General features: G+C 40.1%; 1 pseudogene; it reads left to right on the top strand.

Annotated features, from left to right (window-relative positions):
* Positions 1 to 659: 659 nt before the first annotated feature.
* On the top strand, positions 660 to 21,187 carry LOC140916577 (interferon-induced protein 44-like; annotated as a pseudogene).
* The last annotated feature ends 542 nt before the right edge of the window (positions 21,188 to 21,729 follow it).

The raw sequence follows: 21,729 nt of genomic DNA, 5'->3' as shown, positions 1-21,729 counted from the left end.
AATACTTTGCAATAACTCTTTATTTATTTCAAAGTTTAACCTCTACTTTCCTTATTACACCATGCGTGTTCCATGTAGCACTGGCTTTCATTTGAAGCTGGAGATCACACCACCTTTCTTTTATGTTTTAGCTGAATTGTCTCTGAGCTGGTAAGTTTATAGGGGCTGACAGGAGAAATTCAACAGCACTGGCAGCTTTGCTATTGGCAGCTGGGCTGTAAATGTTTGACTTTCAATTTCATTTCTTCTCTGTCCTGATCTTTCCCAACAGAAGAACTTCCACAGTAAGAGCGTGTATATATATATATAAAAATGTTAAGAAGGATAGAGGGAAGGTTTGGGTTTTAAGTGCTGGCAGGCTGCGGTCAGAAAATTTCTCTTTCTATGATGCTATGATCTGACTTGTAGCTGGTGTCCTGAGTTAGAAGATGATCTCATTTCCCTTTGCTAGCTTTTACACCTGCATTGTAACTTGGTTGAAGCAATTCTTGCCATCAAAATGCTAAATTATGTGTTTCAGATCAGACCAGAGGAGAGTTAAATCAGATATTGATCACTTTAGCTGGTGGAGTCCTGCATATCCCAGGCCAGGCTTCAGAAAGCCATTTATACATTAACTGTGCTGAGCAAGGAGGAAGTGTCATGATTGAAGAGCCAGAATGAGAGAGTTGTGCCAGCTACCAATGAGGTGAAAATAACATCCATCCTATTCTGGATTCCCTTGTTCCATAACATCACCTCTGAGCTAAAAGCACTGTTTAAAAGAAATCTCCTTGTTTGACATTGAACATGTTAGCAAAACCTCTGCTACAGAGACCTAGGGGAAGTTGGCATTCAGCAGTGAAGGACAGTAGCAGTGGCTGCTGAGTGCCAAATCCTGTCAGTTTGTGATATAACCAAGACAGGAAGTGAAATACTCCCCCTATCATCCCTTTAACTAATACCCAAAGAAGGGCAAAAATCTGCTTGTGAGTTATGCTGGTGTAACACCAGTGACTTAAATGTGGATTCAGAATTGTGAATATGGTATTATATAAGTTCTGGTTCAAGTTATACCTGTAGGCACATTACAGTAATGTAAATCTTGATTTATTCAGGGTAACTTCAGCTTTGAAGCTTAGTTTGAGACTAGGCATTTGGGCAGTGAATGTGTGTGAACCATAACACTCAAGCTCCACCTATAGGCTAGGTGGAGAACTTTCAAGTACAGTAGAACCTCAGAGTTAAGAACACCTGGGGAATGGAGGTTATTTGTAACTCTGAAATGTTTGCAATTCTGAACAAAACATTATGGTTGTTCTTTTGAAAGTTTACAACTGAACATTGACTTAATACAGCTTTGAAACTTTACTATGAAGAAGAAAAATGCTGAACAAGCACAGAAAGTTTTCATACCTTGTCAAATCTTTTTAAATTTTTTCCTTTTTTTTTGTTTTGGAGTTTACATTTAACACAGTACTATACTTTTTTTTTTTGGTGTCTCCTGCTGTCAGATTGCGTACTTCTGGTTCCAAAGGAGGTGTGGGGTTGACTGGTCAGTTCATAACTCTGAGGTTCTACTGTAATTCTAATTCTAATGGGCTTTTCTAAACTAAATATTCCTAAAATTGTAGAGGTAATTACTGAATCCTGGATCATCCTATTCAGGGCAGAGAATAGGGCAGAGAGCAGAGAAATTATTGGCTTACCATTGAAAGAGAAGTCATTCTGCATGTACCCAAAACAACAAGTGTTAAGTCTAGCACATCTTGATAAGCAGGGAGCATAGTGTGTTTAGAAAGCACTCCCCTACCAATAGTAGAATGTAGAGTTTCATATTTTCTGTCTCATCATTCTAATATATTTGGACAGAGGAATACTTTGGAAATCTTTTGAAGAATGTTCTTTTTAAATTTTCCAAGTTGGAAACAAGACAAGAACATTCATACAGGACAGTATGTATTGTACATTTCCAAGCAAAGTGTATGCACTGTGCCATGGAGAGATTTGTTAATATGAAATTAAGCAGTCAGTGATCTTGGAAGTTTGCGTATTTACAGATAAAGGACTGAAAGAGTAAAGTTTTATATTTCTTTTTTATCTCTACAATGAAGAATAATAAAATGGTGTATATACCTTCTGACATGATACTCAGGACTTTGATATCCTATATAGGCAGCTCCAAATTGCCTAAAGGTATACCTCACCAAAAAAGAGACCATGTTGGTTTCATTGTGGATAGTTCTCTGAAAACATCCACTCAATGTGCATTGTCAGTCTAAAAAGCTAACAATCTTAGGAACCATTAGGAAAAGGATAGATAATAAAACAAAAAATATCATAATACCATTATTTTAATCCATGGTACACCTACACCTTGAATACTATATGTAGTTCTGGTCATCCCATCACAAAAAAGATAATAGAAATGGATAAGGTGCAGAGAAGGGCAACAAAAATGATTAGGGGTATGGAATGGCTTCCATACCAAGAGAGATTAATAAGATTGGGACTGTTTGGTTTAGAAAAGAGATGACTAAGGGAGGATATGATAGAGTTCTATAAAATCATGAATGGTTTGGAAAGAGTGAATAGGGAAGTGTTATTTACCCCTTCACATCACACAAGAAATAGGGGTCACCTAATACAATTAATAGGTAGCAGGTTAAAAACAAATAAAAATAAGTACTTCCTCACACAGCGCAGTCAACCTGTGGAAGTCGTTGCCAGGAGATGTTGTGAAAGACAAAAGTATAACTGGGTTCAAAAAAGAATTACATAAGTTCATGGAGGATAGCTCTTTAATGACTATTAGCAAAGATGGTCAGGGCTACAACCACATGCTCTGGATGACCCTAAACCTCCAAAATGCCAGAAGCTTCAAAATTGCCCTGTTCTATTTATTCCGTCTGAAGCATCTGGCACTGGTTACTGTCAGAAGACAGAATACCGGTCTAGATGGACCATTGGTCTGACCCAGTATGGCCATTATTTTGTTCTTGGAAAGAGAAAAATATTCACTCCATAAAGTAGGAACTATGTTTCTGAGACAGTGAACGTGTATCTGCTCTCATTTCCACCACCATAAATCAGTGAAGTCAGTAGAGTTATCCAGTGTAAGTAAGATTACAAGCAGGTTGCAGTATTAACGGTTTCACCATTTTGATAAAATGGGCCTAATCTGCATTGAAGTTAGTAGGAGTTTTGCTTGAGTAAAGGCAACAAAATTGGGCAATATGTTTTAAGAATATTTTGTCTCCATTCAGGTAGAAAAATTGTTTTGCTGTGATGTCCATGAAGCTATGCTGACTCTTTCTGCTTCATTTCCCCAATGTGTTAATGGGGACAACAATATCTTTCTTCCCCTATTTGTGTGTCTTGTTTATTTTCACCATAAACTTTTTGGGTTAGGGACTGTCTCTAACTATGTGTTTGGACAGTGCCTAACACCCTGTGGCCTTGACCTCAGTTGGGGACTGCAGATACTCATGGAATAAAACTACTAATGATAATGATAATGACTTACTAACACGCCACTTTATTCCATGGGGAACAAAGGCCTTCACTATTGTCTTTGGTGAGATGAGTTAAAAATAATGATAGATTTTTCTTTTTGTTATACTTGTATTTGTAACATCTTTTCTGTCTTTTTAGAGTAAGAAGAATGGCTGGTGTCAAATCTAGATTAACACAAGATGAAGTAAAGCAACTGCAACATTTGTTGAGAGGCAGACAATTCTCTCTTCTCTATAAAGCAAGCGTCCATGGTTACAATGCTTCTACATTTCATGCCAAGTGTGATGCACAAGGGCCAACTGTAGCAATACCATATAATGGAAGTGGTTATATTTTTGGAGGCTTGACACATCAGAGCTATGTTTCATCTGGAGAGTACATACATGATGAGAAGGCTTTTCTCTTTAGATTAAAAGGCAAAGAGGGTGTGCTCAGCCCACTAAAAATTCCTGTTAAAACTGCATCAGGTGCTATATATGACTGTAGTGACAATGGCCCTAATTTTGGCGGTGGAGCACTACATTTGTTGAACCAAAATGCAGCAGCCGCAGTAACAAGGTCTAACGACAATTACACATTCAATGTTGCTGACCTGCATGGAAATGATCTAGGCCTTATGGAATGTGAGGTGTATCGAGTTGAAGGTAAGTTGATATCAAAAGAGAAAATGTTTACTGAGGAAATTATAGCTTCGTACTGTTGATGTTATATGTTCCTTTCCCCTAGATATTAGCAGTTTCCTGGAATCTCCATGGAGAAAAATTACCTGAACAACTGAGTAAGTTAACTGTTGTAATATATCACTATCATGATCTGTGGCCACCAAATACTGTGGTGATGTGAGTTACTTTAGGAATTAACTAGATGGTGCTAGAGTAGACAGACATGTTTTTGCTGAGTTGCTTATTTATGTATCTTAGGTACTAATATGGCACCTATGACCATAGTGTCTGAGCACCTCACAATCTGGGGATAAGTACAAAATGATGATTTCAGAACAGGTCAAACATACATGAGAATTTAATATCTGAACCAAAATAAGCTTCATGAAGAGCTATGCTTATTCTTAGCCACACTGAGTCTGCTATGGCACAGACTTAAAGAGACATTCCAGAGGATTACAGACCATGATTAAGCAGCTATTCCAGAGCTTAACTCTCCTTATACTTAAAAAGGTTTTCTGAATATCTAAATCTCCCTTGCTGCGGATTAAGTCCATTACTTCTTGTCCTGCCTTTAGTGAGCATGGAGAACAATTGATCACCCTTCTCTTTATAACAGTCCTTAATATTTGAAGACTGTTATCAAGCCCCCCTCGGTCTTGTTTTCTGAAGTCTAAACATGCCCAGTTTTTTTAGCTTTTCCTTATAGATCAGGTTTTCTAAACTTTTCATCATTTTTGTTGCTCTCCTCTGGACTCTTTCCAGTTTGTCCATGTTTCCTAAATTATAGTGCCCAGAATTGGACACAGTACTCCAGCTGGGGCCTCTCACCAATGCTGAGTAAAGTGGGAGAATTACCTACCTTGCTTTACATTTGACACTGATGTTAACAGAGTCCAAAATGATATTAGCCTTTTTTGCAACTGCACCACATTGTTGACTCCTGTTCAGTTTGTGAGCCACTATAACCCCCAGATCCTCTTCAACAGGACTACCACCTAGAGAGTTATTCTCCATTTTGTAACTCCACACTTGATTTTTCCTTCCTAAGTTTAGTACTTGGCATTGTCTTTATTGAATTGCATCTTATTGATTTCAGACTAATTCTCCAATTTGTCAAGATCCTTTTGAATTCTAATCCTGTTCTCCAAAGTGCTAGCAACCCCTCCCAGCTTGGTGTCATCCACAGATTTTATAAGTGTACTCTCCACTTAATTATTCAAGTCCAACCCAGGACCAACCCCTGTGGAACCCCTAGATATGTCCACCCAGTATGATAGCAAACCCTTGATAAATGCTCTTTAAGTATATTCTTTAACCAGTTTTGCACCCACCTTGTAATAATTTCATCTAGACCATATGCCCCTAATTTGCTTCTGAGAATGTCATATAGGATTCTGTCAAAAACCTTACTAAAAACAAAATAGATCATGTCTACAGCTTCACTTGTGATCCACTGGTTATGTTGGTTTGGCATGATTTGTTCTTCACAAAGCCATGTTGGCTATTTTTTACCACCCTGTTATCCTCTACATGCTTACATATTGATTGTTTAATAATTTGTTCCAGTATCTTTCCATGTATCAAAATTAGACTGACAGGTCTGTAACTCCCCAAGTCCTCTTTGTTCCTCTTTTTAATGATAAATACTGTGTTTGCTCTTCTCCAGTCCTTCATCCATTCTCCCTGAGTTCTCAAAGATAATTGCTAATGGTTCTGAGATTGCTTCAGCTAATTCCTAGGGTGAATTTCATCAGGCTTTGCAAACTTAAATACATCTAACTTATTCTTTAACTTGTTCTTTCTGTTTTTGGTTATGTTCCTTTCCCCTTGTTGTTAATATTAATTGTGTTAAGTATCTGGTTACAGTTTATCTTTTTAGTGAAGACTGAAGCAAAATAGGCATTAAACACCTCTTGATGTCATCTGTTATTAGCTCTCCTTCCCACAAACTAGTGGATCTACATTTTCCCTTGTCTTTTTATTGCTCCTAATGTATTTATAAAACTTATTTTTATTGCCTTTTATGCAGGTGGATTGATCTAAATCACCAAGTGGAAAGTCGTGATTTAAATAATCCATTTTAATCAATTTCAGTTATTTTCTAATGAAAGGTGCATTCTCATTGGTTGATATAACCATTAAAACATGTTGATTTACAACTAAATAGAGGCTTTACACTAAATTTGGTTCATCTTTTTGCTACCTAGGCAGGTACATTATAATTATATGCATTTATTTAAGCACTATATAGCTTAATATTTTCAGATTCTTATTAATTGTACATTTTTAGTATGTTAGAAAATAGTGAATGATGTATTGCTTATTTACTACTCTTATGTCATATTTCTAAAGCTTGACCTCAAGAGTTAAATGTTTTCCACCTGATACTTTCTTTATATAGAAAAGCAGCTTTTAACTCAAAGGTTTTGATGGAGACTCATGGTTTCAGCATACTATTTTTTTTATTTAAATCTTTTAAGAGATTATACATTTAGGTCTTAATATATTTTGTATTAATTTCAGATTTCATTTTAAACAGGTTCATCTTTAAAAAGAAAAAATTGTTATAATTTAAATAACAAAATGTAAATAATCCACCCTGCTCTAATGTCCATTTTTAGGCGTAACTCATTTGGTGCCTTAGCCTTTCTGATTTTGTCTCTTGTGCTACTCTTCTGTACTCATCTGTAGCAATTTGTCCACATTTCCACTTTTTGTAGGATTCTTTTTTTGATTTTCAGGTCATGAAAAAGCTCCTGATGGAGGCATATTGGCCCCTTACTATTCTTCCTAGCTTTCCTTCACATCTGGATAGTCTGGTGCTGTGCATTTAATATTGTCTCTTTGAGAAATTGCCATTTCTCCTGAACTTCTTTTTCCCTTACATTTTCTTCCCATGGGACCTTACCTACCACTTCTCTGAGTTCGTTGAAGTCTGCTTTTTTGAAGTTCATTTTCTTCCGGCTGCTGCTTCCACTCCTTGTCCTTAGAAACATGAAATCTATCTGTCATAAATATAAAGGGAAGGGTAAACCCCTTTAAAATCCCTCCTGGCCAGAGGAAATCTCCTCTCACCTGTAAAGGGTTAAGAAGCTAAAGGTAACCTCGCTGGCACCTGACCAAAATGACCAATGAGGAGACAAGATACTTTCAAAAGCTGGGAGGAGGGAGAGAAACAAAGGGTCTGTGGGTCTGTCTTTATGCTGCCTTTGCCGGGGATAGACCAGGAATGGAGTCTTAGAACTTTTAGTAAGTAATCTAGCTAGGTACGTGTTAGATTATGATTTCTTTAAATGGCTGAGAAAAGAATTGTGTTGAATAGAATAACTATTTCTGTCTGTGTATCTTTTTTGTAACTTAAGTTTTTGCCTAGAGGGATTCTCTATGTTTTGAATCTAATTACCCTGTAAAGTATCTACTATCCTGATTTTACAGAGGGGATTTCTTTACTTCTATTTACTCCTATTTCTATTAAAAGTCTTCTTGTAAGAAAACTGAATACTTTTTCATTGTTCTCAGATCCAAGGGTTTGGGTCTGTGGTCACCTATGCAAATTGGTGAGGCTTTTTATCCAACATTTCCCAGGAAAGGAGGGGGTGCAAGTGTTGGGAGGTTTGTTCATTGTTCTTAAGATCCAAGGATCTGGGTCTGTAGTCACCTAGGCAAATTGGTGAGGCTTTTTACCAAACCTTGTTCAGGGGTGCAAGGTTTTGGGAAGTATTTGGGGGGGAAAGACGTTTCTAAACAGCTCTTCCCCAGTAACCAGTATTAGTTTGGTGGTGGTAGCGGCCAATCCAAGGACAAAGGGTGGAATATTTTGTACCTTGGGGAATTTTTTGACCTAAGCTGGTAAAGATAAGCTTAGGAGGTTTTCATGCAGGTCCCCACATCTGTACCCTAGCGTTCAGAGTGGGGGAGGAACCTTGACACTGTCATTTCATGATCACTTCCAAATTGTCTTCTACCTTCAGATTCGCAGCCAATTCCTCCTTGTTATTCAGAATGAAGTCTAAAATGGTTGCCACTTAGTTACTTCCTTCACTGTCTGAAACAAACAGTGTCCCCAGCACATTCAGAGAACTTGTTGGACATTTTGTGCTTTGCTGTCTTATTTTCCAACAGATGTCAGGTTAGTTAAAACACCCTCCATGAAAGAATGCTGTGCTTCCACTAAGCATATATGCTGTACATAGTTAGCAAGTCAAAGATGCCATGTGTCAACAGTGTAAAAAGACATTTCTATAAAACATGCCACTGTCCTCACTTCAGAAATCAGGAACACAAAGTCACAGTGCCTGATGTTATAACCGTGAGTGTAGAGAATTGCTGTTCACCTCATCCTATTCAGAAACTCCTTTGCTATGTTGACAGTTGCACACCTAGAAAACAGTCACACTCCAATGACTGCATGCTAGATGTTGGTTCAGATGTGTCAGTTCTGCCGGATTCTGCTTATTTGCTATGTTTTCACAGTGCACAGCTTACAAGACCTAAGCTGCATTTGGTGGTTTACGGTACCTGAAGTTGGTTACCTGAATACATGTGTAATGCATGACAGCTTGTATGCTCTGTATACATATGTTGTGAAAACTTGATTAACCCAACACACCTAATAGCTTTTATTTACTTCTAAACCTGTTTGAGTTAATTTAACTTTGCTGCAGTTCCTGTGACAGAGCAAGCACATTGCAACAGAGATTTAATTCCCTTGTGACATTCAAAACAACTCTTTTAGGCAGGATTGGTTAAATGTGTTTTCAAAATTTTTAAATATGACCACTGATTTAGGGTACAAAGATTGAGACACCTTAGGGCAGATTTGTATATGTGCTGTGAACCTGAATCTCCCATTGGCTTCAATAAGAACTGTGGGTACTCAGCACTTCCTGAAAATCAGGTGTTTTAAATTGGGCACCCAAAATAGAGGACACCATAATTAAATATCCATTCCATATGTGATGTCAGCACCAAATCCTGAGCATAAAGTGGTTTGACTTTGTGTGAAGGTCATACTCTCAAAGAGATCTGTCTGTTCTTCTGTTGCTCACCTATATTCAAAAGCACCACTGCCTGCTCTTTGGCCACATTACCAGGATGCTCTCAAACTCTCCATTGACATGTGAAGGGGTGCATGTCTTGATTCTACCTGGTGTGTCTATGAGACTACCCTGGAGATTTATGGATTCGCAGGATTGAGCCATATCTAGGAACTTCACAACATGATGCCTGGTATGACACCATCAACCATGGTCACTCTGGCTGCTGCAACGGTCCTCAGTAGACTATATACATAAGAACATAAGAATAGCCATAGTAGGTCAGACCAATGGTCCATCTAGCCCAACGTCCTGTCTTCTGATAGTGGCCAATGCCAGGTGCTTCAGAGGGAATGAACAGAACATGCAATCATCAAATGATCATCCCCTGTCATCCACTCCCAGCTTCTAGCGAGCAGAGGCTAGGGACATTCAGAGCATGGTGTTGCATTCCTGCCCGTCCTGGCTAATATTTATTGATGGACCTATCTGCCATTAACTTCTTTGTTGAATCCTGTTATAGTTTTGGCCTTCACAACATCTCCTGGCAAAGAGCTCCACAGGTTGACTGTGTGATGTATGAAAAAGTAGTTCCTTTTGTTTGTTTTAAACCTGCTGCCTATTAATTTCATTGGGTGACCCCTAGTTCTTGTGTTATGAGAAGGAGTAAATAACACCTCCTGATTCACTTTCTATACACCAGTGAAGATTTTATACACTTCTATCATATCCCCCCTTAGTCATCTCTTTTCTAAGATGTAAAGTCCCGATCTTTTCTAATCTCTCCTCATACGGAAGTTGTTCCATACCCCAATCATTTTAGTTGCCCTTCTTTGTACTTTTTCCAATTCCCATATATATTTTTAGAGATGGGGTGACAAGATCTGCACAGACTATTCAAGATGTGGGCGTCCCATGGATTTATATAGATGTATCATGATATTTTCTGTCTTGTTCTCTATCCATTTCCTAATGGTTTCTAACATCGTGTTAGCTTTTTTGACTGCTGCTGCACATTGAGTGGATGTTTTCAGAGCACAGTAACTCCAAGATCTCCTCCTTCTTGAGTGGTAACAGCTAATTTAGACCCCATCATTTTGTACGTATAGTTGGGATTATGTTCAACATTGAATTTCATCTGCCATTTTGTTGCCTAGTCGCTACATTGATGACATCTTCATCATCTGGATGACATCTTCATCATCTGGACCCATGGAAAAGAAGCCCTTGAGGAATTCCACCATGATTTCAAAAAGAAAAGGAGTACTTGTGGCACCTTAGAGACTAACAAATTTATTTGAGCATAAGCTTTCATGAATAAGCTTCCGTGAGCTACAGCTCACTTCATCAGAGGCATTCAGTGGAAAAAAAATTTCAACAATTTCCATCCCACCATCAACCTCAGCCTGGACCAGTCCACACAAGAGATCCACTTCCTGGACACTATGGTGCTAATAAGCGATGGTCACATAAAACCCACCTTATACCGGAAACCTACTGACTGCTATGCCTACCTACATGCCTCCAGCTTTCATCCAGACCGCACCACACGATCCATTGTCTACAGTCAAGCTCTTCGATACAACCGCATTTGCTCCAACCCCTCAGACAGAGACAAACACCTACAAGATCTCTATCAAGCATTCTTACAACTACAATACCCACCTGCTGAAGTGAAGAAACAGATTGACAGATCCCGAAGAGTACCCAGAAGTTATCTACTGCAGGACAGGCCCAACAAAGAAAATAACAGAACGCCACTAGCCATCACCTTCAGCCCTCAGCTAACACCTCTCCAACGCATCATCAAAGATCTACAACCTATCCTGAAGGACGACCCATCACTCTCACAGATCTTGGGAGACAGGCCAGTCCTTGCTTACAGACAGCTCCCCAACCTGAAGCAAATACTCACCAGCAACCACACACCACATAACAGAACCACTAACCCAGGAACCTATCCTTGCAACAAAGCCCGTTGCCAACTGTGCCCACATATCTATTCAGGGGGCACCATCATAGGGCCTAATCGCATCAGCCACACTATCAGAGGCTCGTTCACCTGCACATCTACCAATGTGATATGTGCCAGCAATATCCCTCTGCCATGTACATTGGTCAAACTGGACAGTCTCTACATAAAAGAATAAATGGACACAAATCAGACGTCAAGAATTATAACATTCAAAAACCAGTCGGAGAACACTTCAATCTCATTGGTCACTTGATTACAGACCTAAAAGTTGCAATTCTTCAACAAAAAAACTTCAAAAACAGACTCCAATGAGAGACTGCTGAATTGGAATTAATTTGCAAACTGGATACAATTAATTTAGGCTTGAATGAAGACTGGGAGTGGATGGCTCATTACACAAAGTAAAACTATTTCCCCATGTTTATTCCCCTCCCTCACCCCCCACTGTTCTTCAGATGTTCTCATCAACTGCTGGAAATTGCACACCTTGATTATCACTACAAAAGTTTTTCCCCCCCACTCTCCTGCTGGTAATAGCTCACCTTACCTGATCACTCTCGTTACAGTGTGTATGGTAACACCCATTGTTTCATGTTCTCTATGTATATAAATCTCCCCACTGTATTTTCCACTGAATGCATCCGATGAAGTGAGCTATAGCTCACGAAAGCTTATGCTCAAATAAATTTGTTAGTCTTTAAGGTGCCACAAGTACTCCTTTTCTTTTTGAGGATACAGACTAACACGGCTGCTACTCTGAAACCAGTTTTGTGAGATTCCTTTGTAACTCTTTGCAGTCTGCTTTGGACTTAATTATCTGAGTAATTTTGTTTCGTCTTCAAACTTTGACACCCCACAGTTTATCCCCTTTTCCAGATCATTTATGAATGTGTTGAACAGCTCTGATTCAAGTATAGATCCTTGAGGGAACCCCTGTTCACCCCTCTACATTCTGAAAACTGACCATTTGTTCCTGCCCTTTGTTTCCTATCTTTTAACCAGTCACTGATCCATGACAGGACCTTCCTTATTATCCCATGACTGCTTACTTCGCTTAAGAGCCTTTCATGAGGGACCTTGTCAAAGGCTTTCTGAAAGTCTAAGTATACTATATCCACTGGATCATCCTTGTCCACATGTTTGTTGACCCCCTCAAAGAATTCTAATAGATTGGTGAGGCATGATTTCTCTTTACAAAAGCTATGTTAACTTTTCTCCAGCATATCATGTCCACCCATGTTTCTGATAATTCTGTTCTTTATTATAGTTTCAACCAATCTGCCTGGTACTGAAGTTAGGCTTACCACCCTATAATTGCCAGGATCGCCTCTGGAGCCTTTTTTAAAAATTGGTGTTACGTTATCTATCCTCCAGTCATCTGGTACAGAAGCTGATTAAATGATAGGTTACATACCACAGTTAGTAGTTCTGCAATTTCATACCTGAGTTCCTTCAGAACTGTTGGATGAGTACCATCTGGTCGTGGTGACTTATTACTGTTTAATTTATCAGTTTGTTCCAAAACTCCTCTAATGACACCTCAATCTGGGACAGTTCCTCAGATATGTCACCTAAAAAGAATGGCTCAGTGTGAGACTCTTCCTCACATCTTCTGCAGTGAAGGTTGATGCAAATAATTCATTTAGCTTCTCTGCAATGGTGTTATCTTCCTTGATTGCTCCTTTAACACCTTGATTGTCCAATAGCCTCACTGATTGTTTAGCAGTGTGTGTTTGATGATAGTTAAAAACAGAGTATAGGGAAGGATGGGGAATATTTACAGTTTCTTGGTTTCACTGTGCCTATATGTAGTGCAAAACATGTGTTGTGATCTCATGGGTGTTTGAACTTATGCAAATCTTTTTGTCTTAATAGGGAAAGAGGGAAAATAATGGAGGAAATCAGATCTTACAAACCTTATTTAAATTCAGTGCCACAGATTCGGATTTTGGTTCTTGGTCCAGTTGGAGCTGGGAAGTCCAGCTTTTTCAACTCCGTGAATTCAGTTTTCTGAGGTTATGTTTCAAGCCAAGCCAGAGCAGGATCCGATAACGCTAGCATGATAACACAGGTAAATATTTGCTTCTAATTAATAAACATCCAAGCTAAATCACAGTCTCAGTTAAAAATCAACATTTTCCCGCACTAAATGGAAAACCCAAAGATAGTCCATGATTGCCCCCACTGAATTCTATGCATCTACTTTTGATGAGAAAGGCATTACTCAATATGGTTAAGAAATAGTAATCTGGCCCTAAATATTCATTTTTCAGCTATGTCTTTCTATACTATTTTACTTTTTTTTGCCCCAATAGTACAGGACTTACCCAGTTAAAGATGGAAGAGATGGCAAGCCTCTGCCTATTATCCTCTGTGACACAATGGGAATAGAAGAAAACTCAGGAGCAGGTCTGGAAATTGATGAAGTGTCCAACATAAGAAAAGGCCATGTTCCTGATAGGTACCAGGTATGATTTCTACAAATTTTGTGCAGTTCCTTGTTAAACAGAGTGATATTCTTAAATGTTTCTTTACATGTACAAATATTATATCTTACATTTAATTACTGTGAAACAAAATATCCACTGTGCTCAGTAGATTCTTGCATTTGTGGTACTGTACAGTAAAAGCTTATGAATGGTGATCACAGGCCAGGTGTATTTGAAAATGAATAAACTATGGAAAGGTGTTTAGGTCTGATTCTCCACTCTCCTGCACCTTGTGTAGTCATTTACAGTTATGCAAAGTTGATATAAATTGCTGTCTACCCTTCTGGTTGGGTAGCATTTGGTACCTATTTTGTACAGGTACAAGCCAAGGGAGAATCAGGCTCAAAGTATATAAAGAGTAGATCTGGTTGAAATATTTTGAACAAAAAGGTTTTAAATAGAAAAATGGACTTTAACACCACATCTCCCCCAAATTTCTGTTGTGTTTTCAATTTTTATTTTGTTTTTCATTAAATTGTTTCCAAGTTTTTTAGCAAAAATGTCATCAATTCCATTATTGAAATGGTTCTCTAATTTATTTTTTACTGGAAATCCATTTTTCAAGAAATGAGCATTTTTAATTATTTTTTTTCTGGAAAAAAAATGAAAAATGAAGAATGGGTTAGCTTGGTGAAACAGAAACAACACTGACATTTTTTGAAAACATAGTTTTAAAACATTTTTGACAAGCTCTAGAAAAGAGCAACTTCCACAATATTCAAGCTTAGTACAGCGCCTTCTTATCTGGTTATTTGTCTCAATTACTAGATAGCTGCTGCCTACAGGCCATTCCAAATATTAACTGTTGTAATATACAAGAGATGTAGACTTTGATTCTCCATTCCAGATGAGCTGAGCTTGTTACAGGAGCAAAGATGGAGGGCTAAGGTGGTTATATGATTCTTATCGTTGTAGTATCTCGGCCCCTCACAAACCTTAATTTATACTCAAAACAACCCAGTGAGATATAAAGTATTATTAATCTCATTTTAAAGATATAAAATTGAGGAACAGTGATTAATTATCTTGGTCAAAGATATATTGGAAGCCAGATATCCTGAATCCCAGTTTTATGCTTTAACCACAAGACCAATCTTTCTGTGATTTATTTGGTCCCACTTTATATTAAAATTCCATCTATAAATGGTTTACAAAGAAGTAATAAATGAAGAACATTAAAAGCATGTTATGGTTCTGAGCAGCATATGTATAGATGGCTATAGGCACATGAGTAGATGTTACAGATCATTATAAGCCATAGTTATGAGTAAATTTTTGGTGGACTCTACAACAATCAATTAACCATTTATTAAAACATCTGTTAATAATTTATTATTGCTTTATAGATGGAACCTTAATAAAAAGTGTGATTAAAAACACACACACATACACAACTAATATGTCAAGAATCCTTTTTAATTTCTAGAGATGTCTTTTGGTTTCATTATTACTTTTCCACAAGGGATATAAATTTTGAGGAACTCTGTTGACTTCAAAGGAGTGACTCTGGATTTATACATGTTTTCAATAACATAGATCAGAATCTGGCTCTCCATCTGGAAGAATGAGTATGAAACTGAGAATCAGGAAATCCTGAATTTTAATCCTGATTTGATCACTTCCTTTATGAGTGTGGTAAATCATTTCACCTCTCTCCATATCAGTGTTCCTCTCTGTAAAATGAGATAATAATATGTGTCTCCCTGCTCCAGTGGGGTATTGTGAGAATCAGTGTTTGTACAGCTCTTTGAATCTCCAGTTCTTTGGAAGTGTTACTTATTATTATTAAAAAATTTCTTTGCAGTTTAATCCAGCTGCCACCCTTCATCCAGATTCTTAAGGCTATATCAAGACTCCTTCTCTGAAGGATCAGATTCATTGTGTTACATTTGTTATTGATGGGTGCAAAACTGAGATTCTCCCTGAGAAACTAGAAGAGAAGCTGAAACAGCTTAGAAGAAAAGTGAACCATTTTGGTATGTTTTATGTCTCCTAATATCATAGAACTGAATGAAGTGGGCATGCCAAGGAGGTGATCTGCCTTTCAAGCCTGAGCACCTTGGGTCATGAGGGGTTTGAAGTACTGCTAGGAGCCATGCTTATCCTTGGTGTGGGAGGAGAAATTGCCACATATTGCTCTTGAGTGTCACCCAAGATTGAGTGGGATTAATACACTCTGGCAGGACAGGCTCCCAGACTGATGGAAGTATGGGCACAGCAATGGGCTCTGGTGTTGGTGGGAGAATAGAGGAATTCCTGATCACCTCCATTGTTCTCTACTCATTGGTTTTACAGTGTGCCCTATTGCGTTTCTCCTCAGGATAGCAGAGTCCTCCTGTTGACAGAGACCACTAGAGAAACTGAGCTGTGTGCTAGGTTTCTAGTACTCCTGGGGAAATTCTGCGCCAAAAAAATTAAAAATTCTGCACACAATATTTTAAAATTCTGCAAAATTCTTCATATTTTATTTGTCAAAATAACACAATATAATCACACCCAGTTTCAATTATTTTGGTAATTTTTTTCCAAATAACTGTAAGTATGTCTGTAACAATATAGACAACAAAAAAGATTCAGGAAATGTTTTTTGACAAATAGATTCCTTACTAGGCTTACTTACTAACTCTGAGTAATAATTCATTTAAACTACAGTGCAGAATCATATTTCCTGCACCTCTCAGAAGCAGTGCAAAGGCTTGAGGGAATCAGGGGTAACAGAGGAGCTGAGAGAGAGGCAAGTAATTGTTGGGAAGGAGCCTGGGTATGAACTTGAAGTGTTTTTGGGTATTGGTGGGAAAAGGATGGAAAAGGTTTTTTTTGGTGAGGGGCAGCGAGAGATTGTTAGGGAGTGTCCCACATGCAGACCCTGGCTGACTCCTAGCCTCCTCCATTCAGTCAGGCATATCTTTCCCTGTCCCTGTATGTCCCTGCATCCCCCTGTGTCCTTGCACCCCCTGTCCACATTGTCCGTCCACGCCCACTCAGACACCCATGCCCCCATTCCCATGTGGCTCTGCACCACTCCCTCTCTCCCCATGTGGCTCTGTACCCCCTCCCCCTGTCCCCATGTGTCTCTGTGCCCCCACCCAGCCACTCCCCCTCTCCTTCCCCCTGTAGCTCTGCACTCCCTGTGCCCATGTGGCCCTGCACCTTCCTCCCGCCCTGTGGCCCTTCACTTCCTCTCCCATTCAGCCCCTTCCCCAGTCTGTCCTCCCCCACTTGCCATTATGAGCCCCTGTCGGACCGCCAGCAGCCCCACGCTGTCTGTCTCCCCATAGCTCCTATCTCCTGACCTGGCCCAACAGATACTGTGAAGAAGGTAGGCTCTTTCTCTTCCCTATCAGCGCAGGTGCTGGCCAGGATTGGCTGCTGTGTTCTAGCTCCACAGTGCCCTCTGTTGGGCAAAAGTTGGAACTGCAGTAACTTTTCAGCAGAAGCTATTTTCTGCACACAGAAAAAATTAAAAATATGTGTCACACATGAATATGCATACGTGCAGTGGCACAGAATTCCCCCAGGAGTAAAAGGCTCCTAGGAATACATCTTATCAGGAAATATTCACTTTGATTTCATTAATTATTTTAAAAATACATATAATCCAAGGCGATAAAACCTTTTCAAAAAGGAGTAGAGGTAATGTTTCATTTAGCAGCTGCCATGGAGATGGGATGCAACAAAAAGTGAAAAGAGAACTGAAGAATGGGAGTCTTATGCTTGCAAATGCCAGTTTACATCATTAGCTCTTGTGGTTGTGTTTGGACACACCACCTACGGCCTGATTTTCTCTCCACATGATAGGAGTCACTTCCATAGGAGGGAATAGACAGAGACATAACCTACTGGGGTGAAAGCAGGCCCCAGTTGTGCTACTGAACTCAGCTAGGTATGCCATGTTTTCTGAATCCCTTGTTTTGAGTAACTGAATTCATTGCACTGAATTTTGGCCCTGGCAATCTTCCCAATGAGGTGAGTGAGTCATTAAGTGTGGTGTCAACTGTACTGGGGGAATAATAATAATTTTGCTTAAAAACATCTTCCCATCAAGACAATTGGGGTGCTGCCCAATAACTGTTCAATTAATATTAGTTTAATAATTAATCTTTTTCCAATGCTGTTGTGCAAAACCAAAACACTTTCACCTTATGTAAGCAGAAACAGCTGCAATGAAGAACTGATGGGAAATCGGGTGTAAAATCTTACTCCTTTTTTTTTTTTTTGGTACAGGGATCCCACAACTGGTTTTGCTAACTAAAGTGGATGAAATCTGCCCTACTCTTGAAGAAGACATCCAGTGTGTGTACCAAAGCAAAGCTGTTGAGAAACAGGTAAAGTATGGCATTGTTGACTGTGGTGCTATCTATTAACTCAATTGACTTGAACAAATCAAGGTATTGTGATACTCTACGTTTGCAATACTTGCATCCCCTCATATTCCTACACATATTCTCATTCTGGTCTTGTAGGCACAAGCTGAAAATATAACTAAATTTAATACCTCAGGTTTTGGTTTAACCCCTAAAAGGTTTAAGATTTGTTAAAATCGCAAGTTGCACCTCTGAAGAATAAAACTACAAAACAGAAGAAGGTGGAGATACCAGAAACCTCATTAAAAATTAAGGGCCGGATTCTTTTGCGAAACCCCACTCCATAGAAAGGAGCTGGAGTCTGGCCATAACTCTCCAGCTGCATATTTCCCCTGGTGTGAATAGATAAAACTGAAAAAAAGAGAGCTTCAGGGGAGGAAGGAAGTGGGAGCGAGCTCTGTTCTGCTGATTTTTTTTTTTTTTTTAAAGCAGATTGTCTTTCGGGGAGCAAACACTGCTGGATGAATTTTGTAGAGTCCTTAGGCCAGAGGTTCCCAAACTTGTTCCGCCGCTTGTGCAGGGAAAGTCCCTGGTGGGCCGGGCTGGTTTGTTTACCTTCCTCATCCGCAGCTTCGGCTGATTGCGGCTCCCAGTGGCTGCGGTTCGCTGCTCCAGGCCAATGGGAGCCGCTGGAAGCGGTGGCCAGTACATCCCTCAGCCCTCCATTGGCCTGGAGCAGCGAACTGCAGCCACTGGGAGCCGCAATCAGCCGAAGCTGCGGACGTGGCAGGTAAACAAACTGACCCGGCCCACCAGGGGCTTTCCCTGCACAAGCGGAGGAACAAGTTTGGGAACCACTGCCCTAGGCTATTCTAAATCATGACACGGGCTCATGCAGACCAGCATATAAAATTGTCTCCTTGGACTCCTTGCCCCTGTCCCATGGTGACAGAGTCTGACTCAGGAGAGAATCCATAAAGGTTTGATTCCCTGCTACCTTCCATCTTGTCCAGATATTTACCCTGTGCAGAGTGCTTGTACAATGCTGCCATTTTGCTTTGATGGAATTTTATACATACTCTGCACTCACTTTGCACAGCCATAAATGCTAACACAAGGTGGAATGTCATGGAGAATCAGAGGCTGCTGGTGGTTTGCAGTTCCCCAGTACTGATGCTGGCCTGGGCTGATTTAGCCATCCGCAATTCTCAGAGGTATTAGGCACCTAACTTCCATTGATTTCAATGGGAGTTAGGTGCCCAAATACCTTTGAGAAATGTGGCCCAAGTGACCATCTCCCAGCCAAGAGGAATAGCCAGCTCTATGCCATTTGAAGTGTCCCCCACCTGGGGAATATTTAGCTTAGGATATATGACTGTGTTCTGACCGCTTTGTTCAGCAGGAATGATAAAAGGGACTGGATCAGTTCCTAGAGTAGAGTCCTGACCCTGGGCTACATTCTGCCCTGTATCTGAAATCTGTTAATCACATGGGTAAGGGCTGTCAGGTAGCTGAGTGCAGTTCCCTGACTCTGTGGGCTGGCCCCAATGTGAACCATGGTTTAGAGGCTCAGCATAGCAAAGCAGAGCTCTGCCTTGGTCCGTCCCTGCCTCTGACATGCTCCCCATACTCCTACATCTCACACGACGCCGGATCAGGATGTGTGCGGGAGCATGGTTCCAGAGAAGCTGGCTTGTATCACTTTTATACCAGCGAAGAGCTATTCTCATCAGAATCTGAACTGCCTAGTTGTGACCAAAATCCAGTACAAAGGAGTTGGGTTGGCCCAGAGAATGCGTCTCCCTGTATCTAGAGAGGCCAAATATGGATTTTAGTGGAATTATACCAGAGATGAATCCTTAGGGGGTTCTCTCTAGATCGATTGTTCTCAAACTTTTTTTTTCACAAACCACTTGAAAATTGCTGAGTGTCTCAGCGGACCATTTAGTGATCTTTCCAAATGTTTTTTGTACTATTAGCTAATTATTGTAAAGCGCTTTGGATAAAAGCAGTATATAAAAAACACTGTAGTAATAATTTACATTTTTTTGTTCTACAAATAAAAGCGCACAACTCATATTTTAATGTCAGTACTCTTACCTTTCTAATGTGATGGCTGTGCCCTCTCTCCACCACTGCGGCATCCCCCAAGCTGGTGCTGGGAAGGAGGGGTGTCTCCCCTGCCCCAGCCTCCCCTGATCTGGGTCTGGGAAGGAGAGGAGTCTCTCCCTCTCTCCCCCACCATGGCAGCCCCCAAGCTGGGACTGGGAAGGAGCGGGGTCTCTCCCTCTCTTCCCACCACAGCAGCCACAGAGCTAAGGCTGGGAAGTCGGGCCGTCTCTCCCCAGAAGCCACAGCCCTGGAGCTGGGGAAATTCACCTCTTTCTCTGGCCACCACAGCCCTACACAGCCCAAATTCCACCCACCCCCTTTTCTCACCCACTTCCCCCTCCCACCTACCCCTTATTCCCCCCAAGTGGAGCCCCCTATTCTCCCCTGCACGGCTCCACTAATTAGGTGTGTGGCCCTTCATTCTTTTGTGTGCGGCCGCCCAGGTGTGTACCTTAGAGGGAACTATCCGTGGACCACCTGAATGGAGCTCGCGGACCACTTGTGGTCCACGGACCACAGTTTGAGAGCCTCTGCCATAGATCATTATGAAGGAAAAATAGCCCTGTGTTCTGGGTATCACCTCTGAGATTAAATAGAGGATTTTAGCCTCCAGGGCAGTTTACACAGTCAGTTTCTATCAGTGAATTTGCTAAAGAAGAATAAAATATAGTGAATATGGCCTTGAACTGTGACTGCATCAAAATGTAGTTGCTATTTCAGTGGCAGGATGGGTATGATGTGAAAGTGGTTATGCCTTCAATAAAAAGAAGTTTAAAGAAATAAAATATCTTCCACTTTTAATCTCACCAAACAGTATCTGTGAAAATACTTGAAGCTTTTGCCTAGCTTCCTCAAGGAACAGAAAGATTGAAAAATAGTCGGGGAGCTCTTTAGGATAATCCATTTTGTGCCTTTTCTACAGATGCGGATAACTGCAGAGAAACTTGGAATCTCTCTTGCTCAGATTGTACCTGTTAAAAACTACTGCTCCGAGTTGAATCTTTCGTGTGATGTTGACATCCTGTTACTTTCTGCAGTGAGGCAGCTTATACGTTTAGCAGAAAGTTACCTTGACAATTTCCCTTTTGAGAAGCCAAAGAAAGAGCCCTAACCTGATGTTTACCTGTGACTCTGGATATTTTATGTGCTAACCTTTTAAAAATTCTGACATCCGAAGTCAAATTTGTTGCTGCCCTAAGCAGATGCAACTCCATTGACTTCAGTGGAGTTGCACTTGCTTATGCCCATGGTGAATTTGGCTCAACGGTTCTATATCTTGTTACTGCCTATGTAAGATTAATGGTATTTTTGCATGCATCAAGGGGAGAATAGATTCTCCAGATTTCAAGGTGGTTTTCCTTTATTAAACATTCCACGTTCTTACTCTTCTCATAACCTTCCAGTCAGAGACAGCCCTTTCCACTAAAAGAATCATTTGCATAAACCTTTTAAGAAGTTGCCTAAAGATATTACTTCCTCCTAGTAGTTCATGTGAGTTGCTTGCTGCTAGTGCTAGTTGCTGTGAATTCCATATGTTCCTTACTCTTATTCTTTAAGTTTGTTATACTACATAGCAGTGACACTGGAACCTATTTAATAGTGGAGGGTACTGAAAGCCAGCCCCCTTACGCCTATCCATCCCCGCCCCCTCAG

The sequence above is a fragment of the Lepidochelys kempii genome, chromosome 8, assembly GCF_965140285.1.
Source record: "Lepidochelys kempii isolate rLepKem1 chromosome 8, rLepKem1.hap1, whole genome shotgun sequence".
Lineage (NCBI taxonomy): Eukaryota > Metazoa > Chordata > Testudines > Cheloniidae > Lepidochelys > Lepidochelys kempii.
The sequence above is the reverse complement of the archived record's forward strand: the minus strand, read 5'-3'. Positions and strand labels throughout refer to the sequence as shown.